General features: G+C 48.7%; 1 long non-coding RNA gene across 1 annotated transcript; it reads left to right on the top strand.

The window, feature by feature from the left end:
- Positions 1-1,980: 1,980 nt before the first annotated feature.
- Positions 1,981-4,536, top strand: LOC121011883 (uncharacterized). The gene is made up of 2 exons (XR_005781820.1): positions 1,981-3,070; positions 4,421-4,536. It is a non-coding gene; the product is annotated as an uncharacterized LOC121011883 (long non-coding RNA).
- The last annotated feature ends 8,800 nt before the right edge of the window (positions 4,537-13,336 follow it).

The following is a 13,336-nucleotide window of genomic DNA, read 5'->3' as shown; positions in this document are numbered from 1 at the left end:
AATTTCTGACCCGCGGAAACTGTGATGTAATAAATGCTTGTTGGTTTAAGTTGCTAGGTTTTGAGATGATTTGTTAGCAATGATCATACACGTGCATACCTCCTGTTCATTTTTTTTAATTGTTTTTTAACGTTTATTATTGAGAGACAGAGCATGAGCGGGGTGGGGGGGGCGGGGCAGAGAGAGAGGAGGAGACACAGAATCCGAAACAGGCTCCAGGCTCTGAGCTGTCAGTACAGAGTCCGATGCAGGGCTCAAACCCACAAACCACGAAATCATGACCTGAGCCGAAGTCGGATGCTTAACCAACTGAGCCACCCAGGTGCCCACCTCCTGTTCATTTTTTTAATGACTTCAAAAATTGAGGCATAAAGCATATGGTTATGTACAATTCGATGAATTTTTCTATCTGTATACATCACTGACGTTATTCTAGAACATCTCCAGCACCTTTTTCCCATCCATACCTAGCCTGCTCCCAGGTTACCACTATTCTGATCTTTATCCGCACAGGTTATTTTGCCTGTCTTTGAACTTGATTTATAGATGGAATCCTATAGGTATTTTCTTATTTCTTTTGCTCAAAAGTATGTCTGTGTAACTCACGCGTACCGTTGTGTGAGTAGCAATTGTTCATTATTTTGTAATTGCTCTGCAGTTTTCATTTTGTGAATACACCATAATTTACTTACCCATTCTCCTAGTGGTGGCCCAGAGGATTCTCTAAAGAGGCTAAGTAAAAGCAATTTTCCCATTGCCCTCTGTGCATTTGCCCTGTCTGTAAACCCCTTCTCTGATCCCTGGTGCCCTGCAGGTCACTTTACGCCCTCTTTTTTTCCCCAACGACAACCAAAAATATTTGCTTTATTAGACCAAAGAGAACCTCAAGGCTTGAACTTGAGCCCTGACCTCTCACCAAAGCTCAGATCTACCTGTCTGTCTAAGCCCTGGCCATTGTGTCAGACTCAGTATAGCCAAAATCAGAATCCTCACTTCTGCACCCAAATCCCTTCTCTGCCTGACTTCCTGACAGGGGTCCTTGTCCTTGCTCAGTGTCCTGGCACCTGGGGCACAGGAGGATCTCTAGACAAGGGATGGACCTTTTCTCCCACCAGGGTTGTCTTCAGCCCTTCCATCTGCCTGTCTGCCTGGCACCCTGTCTGGACTTCCCAGGGGGAAATCTCTCATGCTGTAGAGCTCAGAACCCCTGCCTGAGAAGTCATGTCTGTGGCTTATTTTCCCAAAGCTCTTTTGGCGGTTTTAGGATTTCTGAGAACATGGGCAAAGACCCTATGACAGGCGGGCAATGGATTCTTTCCTCTTTACCCTGCTCTCGATCACTCCCTCCATGATATATCTTTGATGGCTCTCAGGACCTTCTCTGAGAGCTAAGGATGAGAGAAGAGTGTGGGCTTCTTCGGGGCAGGGACTCCAGCATTCATTTGTTACCCACCACCCCGGCCACTTGCCAGGTGTGTGGATGTGTGGCTAGTGTTCCCTGTTTCTGACATTGGTGCCGCTTAGTCATTCAAGTCTTAACACTTTGTCTCTCTCTCTCCCTCCCATAGCAAATGAGCTACCAATTCCCAAAAGCAATCTTTCTAACATTTCCTATGTCCATTCTAGAATCCTCCAATTCCCATACATATTCTAACCCAGGCTCTTAGCATCTGGATTCTAAACCACTTACAGTAGCTTCTGACCCACTAGTTTCTTCCAACCTGGAATGCATTGTGCGCATACCATTTCCAGATAGTTGGCCCTTAGCCACTGCTTTCTACTCCAACACTGTCCCTTGCTCAAAAATCTTCAGTGCCCACTACTCATGGGATAATATCCAAACTCCTCAACTTGTTGTTCTAGACCTTGCATTTTGTTAAAAAAATAATAATAATGTTTACTATTTATTTTTGAGACAGCACACAGAATCTGAAGCAGCCTCCAGGCCTGAGCTGTCAGAACAGAGCCTGACACAGGGCTCAAACCCATGAAACCTGAGATCATGAACTGAGCTGAAGTCAGATGCTCAACCGACTGAACCACCCAGGCGCCCCTTGACCTTGCATTTCTGATCTGATCTTAGGTGTCTGAACTTTTCTCCCCCCCTTCTCATCTGTAAGCCTACACTCTAGATCCCACATGGGCCCTCCACATCCCACTCTCACACCCCCTGCCTTTGCTCACCTCATTCTCCCACCTCCATGAGCCCCCACCGTCCCTTCTGGACTCAGCTCCTCAAGGACCCAGTGACCAGGCTGCTCAGCCACTCAGAGACCTTTCCCACCTGCTTACTGGTTCCAGCCTGTATGTCTCCTCTCCCTGCAGTTTGTCGGTTTCTGGAGCCAGCGCTTGTGTGGTCTTCATTCGTCTTCGTCCCCAGCATGGAGGTCAGAGCCCTGCACTTGTCAGGTTCTCAGGAAATGTTTGTCACCTCAACTTTTGCTGCAGAGGCTGAGCTGGCTTCTTAACCCCCTCCAGGACTTGCAGCCTTGGCCCTATGACCCCAGTGGGGGCTTCTCCCGCATGGATCCCCCCAAGACTGAGCAGGCTCTGGGCAGGTGCCGAGAGAACTCTTTGGACTCTCCAGATTTCCATCCCGGGTCATGTCGGGAACTATACTTATGTGACTGTGCCCTGTGTTCAGTTTGGCTCATGAGACAGGGAAGGTTCCCTCTTGAGACTTGACTTTTGCAGCCAAATTCCCCTCAATGTGTTTTCAAACCTAAGCAGATGCCAGTTTTAAGAACTAAAGCAAGGTCGTCAGGGAAACAGGGCTTCCAGGAGTAACGGAAGTGCTGAGTCTTCTCTGTGCAGATGATCTGCAGTGCCGATCAAGTCCCGGGGACTGGTGACGGTGGCCCTGCAGGCCCTGTCCCCTGACTCTTCCCAAGCTCCCCTCTGCCGCATTTCCATGTCACCCAATGCAGAGGCAGCAGAAGGACAACAGTGTGTGCTGAGGGGACACGTTTGCCCGGCTGTCAAACAGCTGTCACATCTGTCCTTGGGAATGGACCTTCTGGGAGCCCAAGCCGTCATTCCTGCTGACGCCACACATGGGCCAGCTTTGCTGGTGAGCTTGTGCTTTCTCGGGAGGTCTCAATGTCACCTCACCTGAAGCGTCATTATACTTCATCTCTTCTCCCAAAGACGCTGTTCCTGTCCCCAACTTGGGGGCATGTCCCCGACCTCTTCTTTGTGCAATAGGTCCCAGTTGATCAGACCAAGGTAGATCTCCAGCTCCACTTGCCCAACCAGAGTCCTTTCTCTGCGAATCTGGGAACTGGGGGAGACTCCAGTGGCCCCCAGAACTGAGGACTTCTAACTGGGGGCCGGAGAGGCATCTGGCATGTTGGCCCAAGAAGCAGAAAAAGCCGGTCTGTAGAAAAAGACAAGCAGTTTGCAGAAAGCGAAGCAACAGAGAAGCTGAGAGAAGCAGAGAGCCATGCGGTCCCAAAGAGGGGCTGCCAGAGCCACCGCCTTAGCTTTGCGATAGCCCCCCGGGGCTCTTGGACCGCGGTGCCCTTTGCTGTGACAGCAGAGTGGTCTCCCGTCACCACAGAACTAGCCCCCCCGCGGTTAGCAGTCTCAGAGATCATCCGCGCCAATCTCTTCAACTTACTGTGGGAACTCTGAGGCCCAGAGAGGTGCAGCGAGGTGCCCTCAGCCACACAGCCAGTTTGTAGCAAAGCCAGGGCCACACCCCAGTTTTCTGACTCCGGGTCCAGTGCTCTCTGCTCCCTTTGCTCTGTGGCTCCCTGGGGCCCGCTGCACTCGCAAGGGTGACGGGGTGAGGAAGAGGGAGCAGAGCTCTTGGGGTCAACGAGATCTGGGTAGCATCCAGCGGTGTGGCTGCAGGTCCGTCACTTCCCCTCTCTGAGACTCACGGTCTCATCTGGGACGCCCCTCTAACAGGGGCATTGTGAGGGTTACATCAGACTATAGGTAGAGGAGTTAATTTTTTTAAGATTTTTTTTTTTTTGAGAGGGGCGCCTGGGTGGCGCAGTCGGTTAAGCATCCGACTTTGGCTCAGGTCATGATCTCATGGTTCGTGGGTTCAAGCCCCGTGTCGGGCTCTGGGCTGATGGCTCAGAACCTGGAGGCTGCTTCGGATTCCGTGTCTCCCTCTCTCCCTGCCCCTCCCCTGCTTGTGCTCTGTCTCTCTCAAAAATAAGTAAACGTAAAACAATTTTTTTTAATTTATTTTGAGAGAGAGGGAGAGGGAGAGAGAGAATCCCAAACAGGCTCCTTGCTGTCAGCACTGAGCCAGACGCGGGGCTCGAACTCACAAACTATGATATCATAACCGGAGCCGAAATCAAGAGTCAGATGCTTAACTGACTGAGCCACCCAGGAGGAGTTAATTTTTCAGTAAAAACTGCAGGGACAATGACAACAGTGACGGCAGAATGGCCTTTCCTAGGTTCAAAGGCCTTCAATTCCCAGTCCCAGTTTCCTGCCACCTTGACTGACTCTGGTCACGATGAATGTGGATCTACATTTATTTAAAAAATAAACAAATGACTTACCGTGTTTTGAGAGGAGGAAGGATGTGTATATTAGGAGACCAAACAATAGGGAAATATAAGAACGGTAAGGGGTTGGGACGGGCTCTTCCAGAGGAAAGAACAGGCAGGTCCTTGTGACACAGCCTGTCAGGCCTGTGACCTCAGCGTGTGACTCCCACAGGTAACAGGTGCGCAGCCCCAGGCCCCGACTCGAGCAGTCACCAGAGAGTTCCGTGGCTGAGACAGGGGGTGGCAATTAGGTGGGCGGGGCCGGGCCCAGGAGGAGGCCAGGCCGTGTCGTCCGTTCCCATCCCTGCCGCGGGGCCCAGCTCGGCGCTGACTGCTACCGCCACAGTTGGGAGCTCAGACCAGTCTCTCTCGTACTCACCAGGTCTGGTTATGCCCATTTCCGTGCCGGTTGGCTACCCACCCGCTTTCCTAAGCGGGCCACCCTGACTGGTCCCAGGGGCTCCTAGAGCCTCCCTGCACCGCCCCCCCCCCCCGCCCCCCCAGTATTTCAGAGGTGATCTGTCCTCCAATGTGTGTGATCAAGGTGACTCTTTGGTACTTCTCTCCGTGTTAAAACAAACACAACAAAGCACGTTCAATCTTCAGAATTGAGATGAAAGAACGAGCGAATGCCAGACCCTGATTCCAACAGTAGGAAACCCAGAAGGTGGAGAAGCGCGCCCTCAGCAGGCGATGGAAGGATGTTTAATGGCAGTTCTGCCCACGTGACACTTTCATATGGATATCAGCTTCCCAAAGGGGTGGCCAAGAAGGGCTCTGTTCTGTTGTGTTTTTTATGAGTGATGAGTTTGTGGGGAGATGAGCAACTCCAGTGAGAGTCTACGTGGCATGATATTTCTGAGGGGCAATCTGGTGACACATATCAGAAGCTTTAAAAGACAAGAGGAAAAAAATAGGGAAGGGTGCCAAGATTTAACTACAAGGGTATCATGGAGTCACTTATTCTATTTGTCTTTTTTTTTTAACATTTATTTTATTCTTGGAGAGAACATAAGCCGAGTTGATGAGCAGAGGGAGAGAGAGAGAGAAAGAGAGAGAATCTTAAGCAGTCTCCATGCTCAGTGACAAGCCCAATGCGGGGGCTCAATCCCGTGACCCTGGGATCGTGACCTGAGCCAAAACCAAGAGTCATACGCTACACCAACTGAGCCACCCAGGTGCCCTATGGAGTCATTTATAATATGTACTTAAAAATCAGAAACAATATAAATGGATACCAACTGGTTAAATAAATTACGGCGCACTCATAAAGTGGAATGCTCTACTGAAATTAAGAATAACATGGGGCGCATGGCTCAGTCGGTTGAGTGCCCGATTTCGGTTCAGGTCATGATCTCACACTTTGTGGGTTTGAGCCCCGCATTGGGCTCTGTGCCGGCAGCTCGGAGCCTGGAGCCTGCTGTCTCCTTCTCTCTCTGCCCCTGCCCTGCTTGCACTCTGTCTCTTTCTCTCTCTCTCTCTCTCAAAAAGAAAACATTAAAAAAAAAAGAATAATATAGTTGGGGCACCTGGGTGGCTTAGTCAGTTAAGGATCCGACTTTGGCTCAGGTGATGATCTCCCGTTTCATGAGTTTGAGCCCCGCATCAGGCTCTGTGCCGACTGTGCAGAGCCTGCTTGGGATTCTCTCTCTTCCTCTCTCTCTGCTCCTCCCTGACTTGTGCTCTCTCTCTCAAAATAAATAAACTTAAAAAAAGAAAAAAGTATATTGTTGAAATATATTTAATACCATCAAGAGATGTGAATGATATAATGATAATTGGAAAACAGCAAATTATGAAATGGTATTAGAGTATAATCCCATTGCTGGTAAGAATGTGTGTGTGAGGTATGTCCGTCCACACATGTGCATAGAGGCATGCATGAATGAAAAGACTTAGAAGGATGTACACAAGAATAAGAGCAGTGGTTTTCTCTGCATAGAAGGATTATGACTAATTTTTCTGTCATTCTTTGTGCTTACCTGTAATCTCTGTTTCTACAAGGAACTTGCATAATTTGTATAATAAAAAATAAGACTTTTTAGGATGGAAGCAAGGTCAATAGAGACCTCCTAAAATTTCTTCTGATGGAAGGCACCTTAGACCCTTCCATTTCCTAGGAGTGACCCGTGAAGACATGCCCCAGGGCCTTTGCACTTACAAACGTTCCCTCCCATTTCCTCAGCTATCCACATGCCTGGCTCCCTCACCTCAAAAGTACCTTCTCAGTGACACGTTCCCTCTTATTCCATACAAACAACAATGTCCCCCACCGCAGCATTCCTTATGGTCCATACTCTGCTTTATTTTTCTCTCCAGTATACTTAGCACCGACTTACATAGTATGTATTCTACTTGTTTGTGGTTTTTCTTCTACTACAATGTGAGCTCCTCGAGAACAGAGATTTTGTTTCTGTCCCTGCTCTCTCCCAGGGCCTACCGCGGTCCCGAACATAGAAGATGGGGTCAATAAACACTTGCTAAAAGGACATGTGCAAACCGAGTTGTTTATCGTATCCCGGGCACTTCAGGCTCTGTGCCAAGAGCTTTGCCCACATGGTTTCACTTTGTTCTTACAACAACCCTATGAAGTCATTCTACTATTCCATGAAGTCATTCAAACTGCCATTCTCCCTATCTTATGCTGGACGAAACAGGCTGGGAGAGGGGAGGCAGTGAAAATAATCATGGCATAAGTGGGAGAGTTGGAATTGGAATCGGAGCATTCTGATGTCAGACCCTATTTCCTCTACCCGCTTGCTTCTCACTAGGTGGTTCCCCCAGCCCAGCGGCATCCGCATCATCTTGTTAGAAATCCAGAGTCTCAGGTTGTATCCCAGACCTACCGAACCAGGGTCTGCCAGCCTCCCAGGTAGCTCCATGCCACCGAAGTCTGAGAAGCGGTGTTCCAATCTATGCTATCAGGTGTATGGAAAATAGGGGGCCTCAGTCTGACCAAGGGGGTGCCTATGGTCTGGGTGAGTTTGGCCTTGGGTTTTGTATTCCTGTGGGCTGTTTTTCCTGCCCACTACGCCCCAACCCAGGAGCTCTTCAGTATCCACTGTCGCAGTCCTGGAGAGATACCGAAAAGGGTCTGGTACAGATAGCAAAGCCTGGAGAGATACCGAAAAGAGTCTGGTGCAGATAGCAAAGCCTTTGGCTTCTCTCTACAGTCACCCCGTGGGCCTCTGGGGGAGAGACAGAGTTTCATGTGGATTAGTGAACGCTCAGTATCGCCTCTGCTCAGGAGCCAGGCCCGTTGGGCACAGTGTTTCTTCTCTTTCTTGGAGGAAACCTCCCAGTTCACTTTGGAAAAACCAGACCCGTGTCTCTCGAACGCACGTGACAGAACCCACCGACATCAGAGATGTAGGGCTGAGCCAAGACTAGAAGCTATTCAGACTTGACTCTTAGTCCAGGCAGGTTGTTAAAATAAAACAAAAGCTACTTTCAATTAAATTATTAATGCCTGGGAGCCCACCCTGGCGCTCATTTTTTTTTTTTTTGTCACTAGGAGCCACGTTCAGACTTGACATTCACTGAAAAGGAGGCCTGAAATAAAACCAGAAATCTCGCTCCTAGCCTTGCCCAAGCAGTTAAAAACAAGTGTATGTAAACCCATCTGCAAAAGCCAACTCTTGAAAACGTACCAGCAGAGGGCGCTAGAGCCCCATCGGTCCCTGCCCGCTGACTTTCCCCGAAGGAAAGTCTGCAAAGTCGCAGAAAAAGAAATCCCACCGGATGGGTGGGGAGAGAGGGTATCTAGACCCTGGGTCCCACCCTGGCTTCATCTTTGTAATTTTGTGGGATCGCAAGACGACGGATACTTGTGATTTGTGCCTACAGGAAAGCCAGTGGTAACCCACGTAAAGGAATCAGTTTCAAAAGGCCTCCTCCCCCAAATCCAGTGTTTGGAACACACAAGAAGTGACCTTCACTCATTCCTTCACCTGCTTACCCAGCATTTGTTGAGCACCTACTATGATCCAGGCACAGGGCTAGACCGCTGCATTTTCCCATAAAGTGGTGCTGTAACAATAGATTCCGAGGCTAGCCCTCAAAACCTTTGAAGTCTTTAGTGTAGAGAGAATAGAATTAGACTATTTTCCGTTCTGGGGTAGAGAAAAGGAATAGAGGAAGGACAATGTGGAAGAGAAGAGAAAGTGTGGGAATAGAAGAAGGAGAGAAGAGTAGGAAGGAACCAGAGGACCCTGGGGAAGAGGAAGGGAAGTTGGGTTTCACTCCCTGCCTGGTGTATATCAAACATCAAACCTTAAAAAGGTTGTCTTCAGCACCCTCTCGTTTTCCTTTCTAGACCCTGACTCAGGTGTAGACCCTCATCTACTGCGTGCTGCGTGGGGCACGCCCAGAACTCCTTCCTACAGCCCTGCCCAGCCCAGCCTGCCCACCACGGCTGCCGGGCTGCAGAGTTTTCTATTCTCCACTCCCGTCCACCCTTCCTCGCCTACACCTGCCCTTCTCAGCTGGGTGTCGGGAGGACAGCAGTCCATTACGTTAACACACCCTGTGTGACACACTCGTCCCAGGGACGAGCGCATCTTGTAAAGAGCACCCCAATTCATCTTTCACTGATAAATTCCCAGACGGTGGTCTGGAGGGTCATGACAATTCCAGGCTGTTTGTGTTGGGGCTTTTATTTTGGGAGCCAGGCCTGGAGGGGGGTGGGGGGGTATCCCACACAATGTCTGAGAGGATCTGGCAGGAGGGGCCTCTGGGGGGGAGGGGCTGGTAGGGAAAGTCATTGGCAAGTCAAGGATTCGCAGATCAGGGATAAATATCTCTGAGCAGTTTGAGTGTGTGTGACAGTGACTTCACATGTGTGATTCTGTGTGTTGGGACGAGGCCAGAGGGAGAAGGTCAGCTCAGGGGGAAAGATGAGCCACAGGGCTGGACGCGGGAGAACCACGGAGGCGAGAAAGGACCTCGGGGCCTTGCCACGGCAGCTGCAGGCTTGGCTATCCGCAGGGCCACCAGTGGGAGGCGCCCCTCGCCCCGGCTCTCCAGCATCCCGTGCCGCGGAACACGGGGCTGCCCATTGCCCACCGCGCACGCGCAGCTTCCTGCTGGCGGGAGAGCAGGTCCTGTTTCAGCTGCGCGGGGAGCTCAGGCCCAGGGCTGCCGCTTGCCGAGAGAGCCTGCAGGTGGGAGGTAAGCAGGACTAAAGGGGCCCGGGACGAAGGCTGCGACAAGGCCCTTGCGCAGCCCGCGGAGCTTCACGCTGAAGTTGTCCTTTATGGTGAACCTTGGGCACATTGCTTCCGCACCCCAGCTGCCTCCAAGGCCTGCCAGAGGGTTCCGATTGAGAAGCCCACCTGCTTGTTGTTTTTCTGAAGGGGCCTCCTCTGCTTGTGCAGGAAGCGGGGTGAGGAGGGAGAAAGCCAGTTTGCTCACCAGGCCTTGGTAGGATAACAGGACCGTCTGGGCACCTGCCCCCGCGGAATGTAAAGCCGGGATTGCCCCGCCTCGTTCATTGTGCCTTTGCTGATGCCGCTCCCACCAGAGCGAAGGTACCCCAGTTCTACCCCTCAGAGTCCCAGCCATCAGTGGGGACAGAAGTCAAAGTAGCAGTTTCCCTTCAGGGTGGGGGGATGACAGGGAAGAGGCGCAGGGGAGGGTCCTCGAGTGCTGGTAGTATTACGCTTACTGATCTGGGTGCTGTGCTATGCGTGTGCTATGCGTAAAAAAAAAAAAAGTACTCATCAAGCTGCAAATGAAAGATGGTGCAGTTGCTTTGGAAAATAGTTTGTCAGTTCCTCAAAACTTAACATGGATTTACTGTATGCCAGTAATCGTACTCCCAAGTGTATACCCCAAAGAACTGAAAACATGCCCAGATAAAAACGTGTGCGCGAATAGCAGCATTATTCGTAATGGCTAAAAGATGGAAACAACGCAAATGTCCGTCAGCTGGTAACGAATGGATAAACAAAAACGTGGTCTCTCTATACAACGCAACATTATTCAGCCGTAAAAAGGGATAAAATCCTGACACACGCTACAACATTGATGAGCCTTGAAGACATCGTGCCAGGTGAAAGAAGACAGCCACAAAAGACTACACTTTGTATGATTTCATTTACGTGAAAAGTCCAGAGTCGTTAAATCTACAGAACTAGAAAAGAGATTGGTGATTGCCAGGGGCTGAGGGAGGGGAAGTGGACATGGGACTTCTTTGGAGAAGTGACGACAATGTCCTGGAATTAGATAGTGGCAGTGGTTGTCCGACTCTGTGAATATGCTATAAACTAACCAATTGTATACACTTGAAAAGGGTGAGTTTTACAATGTGAATTACATCACAAAAAAAAAAAACAAAAAAACTGATCAAGCTGTATGTACACTTGGGATTTGTATCCTTTGCCCTATGTGTGTTATGCCTTAATACTAACTTTACCTTAAAAGTGAAGGTGCCACACTAGTCTGTTGTTCTGGCCCCTGATTCAAAAGAAAATCCCAGGGGCGCCTGGGTGGCGCAGTCGGTTAAGCGTCCGACTTCAGCCAGGTCACAATCTCGCGGTCCGGGAGTTCGAGCCCCGCGTCGGGCTCTGGGCGGATGGCTCGGAGCCTGGAGCCTGTTTCCGATTCTGTGTCTCCCTCTCTCTCTGCCCCTCCCCCGTTCATGCTCTGTCTCTCTCTGTCCCAAAAATAAATAAACGTTGAAAAAAAAAAGAAAATCCCAGGGGCACCTGGGTGCCTCGGTCAGTTAAGCATCATATTCTTGATCTCGGCTCAGGTCTTGATCTCAGGGTTGTGAGTTCAAGCCCTGTGCTGGGCTTCACTCTGGACGTGAAACCTACTTATATATAAAAAAAATCCCAGCCACTAGCCAAAACGCTGCCTCCTCTGTGGTGGCCTCCTTACCTCCCTCCTCTGAGTTCCTTCGGCATTTAATGCCAACACCCCGCTTGCTACTTGTTATTTTTGGAGCCTGGCCAGAGTGTGGCGCATGGACCAGCATCACTCGGGAACTAGTTAGATCCGCAGCATCTAGGCCCCCCAGGCCTACTCTGCATTTTAATGAGGTACCCAGGTAATCTGTATGCACATTCAAATTTGAGAAGACCGGCTTCCCCCACCACGCTCCTGATGCCAACAAAAGAGATTTTAAGCGCCTCAAGACTGTCTTTGTCTCCACCGACTCTGTGATGATAAATACTTGTTGATTCAGAGGTCACACATGTTGTGCCCTAAGAATGCTCAGTGGCATCAGAATACAGCCAGTGCCTACTCTGACTTTGAGACCAGAACAGACTAAAATTTGGGGTTACTTTGGTCAGAGAGGAGAATAGGTAAACTTCTGACATTCAGGGTCAGATCTCCAAATACCGTTTCCCACTGAAAGCAGTGAGGGCTCCTTGGACAAGTGGCCGATTCTGGATCTGGGCAGACAATGTACAAGAGGAGGTTTGTACAAAATGTAAGAGACTTCTCAGCTCCTGTCTAAAGGATTCAGGAGCCAAATAGAAGGGACTCCCACTGGCCAACAAAGGGCCACGTGAGCATCAGTATCAATACTGACTACAAGGAATTGAAACACATCAAATGTATTAAAACCTTATGAATTAACAGTAATACTCAAAAAAGCAAAACAGAACTTTGTTCACTGTTGCAGGATGCTAGGAAAGCAACTCATTGTTTTGAAAATGGTAAATAAAGGGGGGAAATCAAGCAGTTATCCTGGGTGTCAAATAATAGGTAATTGTATCTGTCATCCCTCCTTCACCCATCAGCTGGAATACTTCTATGAAGGAGAAATGCTGGAATTAGATAATCGCTATTTTAAAATGTTTAATGAACCAAAAGATTCAAGCACTGCTCCTCTGTAGCATCCGATATCACGGAAAGAGACGACCAGACATCATGTGCCTCCTGTTGGAAGAATAGAGCATCACTAACACCAAACCTGAATCTCATTAAGTGCTAGAGCGTGCCAATTTACAGGGAAAATAGGGGCACAGAGCATGTTAAATTACACCATAAGGAGAGCATCAGCAAAGTCTAGATTGTGGGCAAATCTCCTGGATAAACAACACTGTGTCTTCAGCAAACTTCAAGGAAAAAAAAAAAAAAGACAGTAGATTAAAATAGCCTTAAAAGTTTTATCAACCAATTTCAACATGTGAACCTCATTTAGACCTTGATTCAAACTATTTTTAATTTTTTTATTATTGAAGTATAGTTAATGCCCAGTGTTATTTTAGCCTCAGGTGTACAACATAGTGACTCGAGAATTCTATTTATTACTCTGTGCTCACTACGGTGTGGTCACCATCTATCACCACACATCGTTATTACAATATTATTAACTATATTCCCCTTCTGTACTTCTCATTTCTGTGACTTATTTATTTTATAACTGGAAGTTTATAACCTCTTAATCCTCTTTCCCTATTTTGCCCACCCTTCTCCCCGCTGGCAACTACCAGTTTGTTCTGTATGTTTCAAGACTCTGTTTCTGGTGTTTTGTTTGTTTTGATTTTTAGATCCTGCATGTAAGTGTAATCATATGGTATTTGTCTTCCTGTCTGACTTATTCCACTTAGCATACTACCCTCTAGGTCCGTCCAGGTTGTTACAAATGGCAAGATGTCACCCTTTTTTATGGCTGAGTGATACTCAAACTATTTTTTTAAATCTGTTTATGGTCATTTTGAGACATCGGGAAATCTGAACAGTAGGAATTACTGTTAATTTGTTTTCATGTCTGATAGAATTGTGGTTATGTTACAAAAAGAATTCTTGTTGAATGATTTACTAAAACTTTTACAGATGAAACGGTCTGGCATCTGGGATTTGCTTCA

The sequence above is a fragment of the Herpailurus yagouaroundi genome, unplaced genomic scaffold (genome assembly GCF_014898765.1).
Source record: "Herpailurus yagouaroundi ecotype Mexico unplaced genomic scaffold, PumYag 195, whole genome shotgun sequence".
Lineage (NCBI taxonomy): Eukaryota > Metazoa > Chordata > Mammalia > Carnivora > Felidae > Herpailurus > Herpailurus yagouaroundi.
The sequence above is the reverse complement of the archived record's forward strand: the minus strand, read 5'-3'. Positions and strand labels throughout refer to the sequence as shown.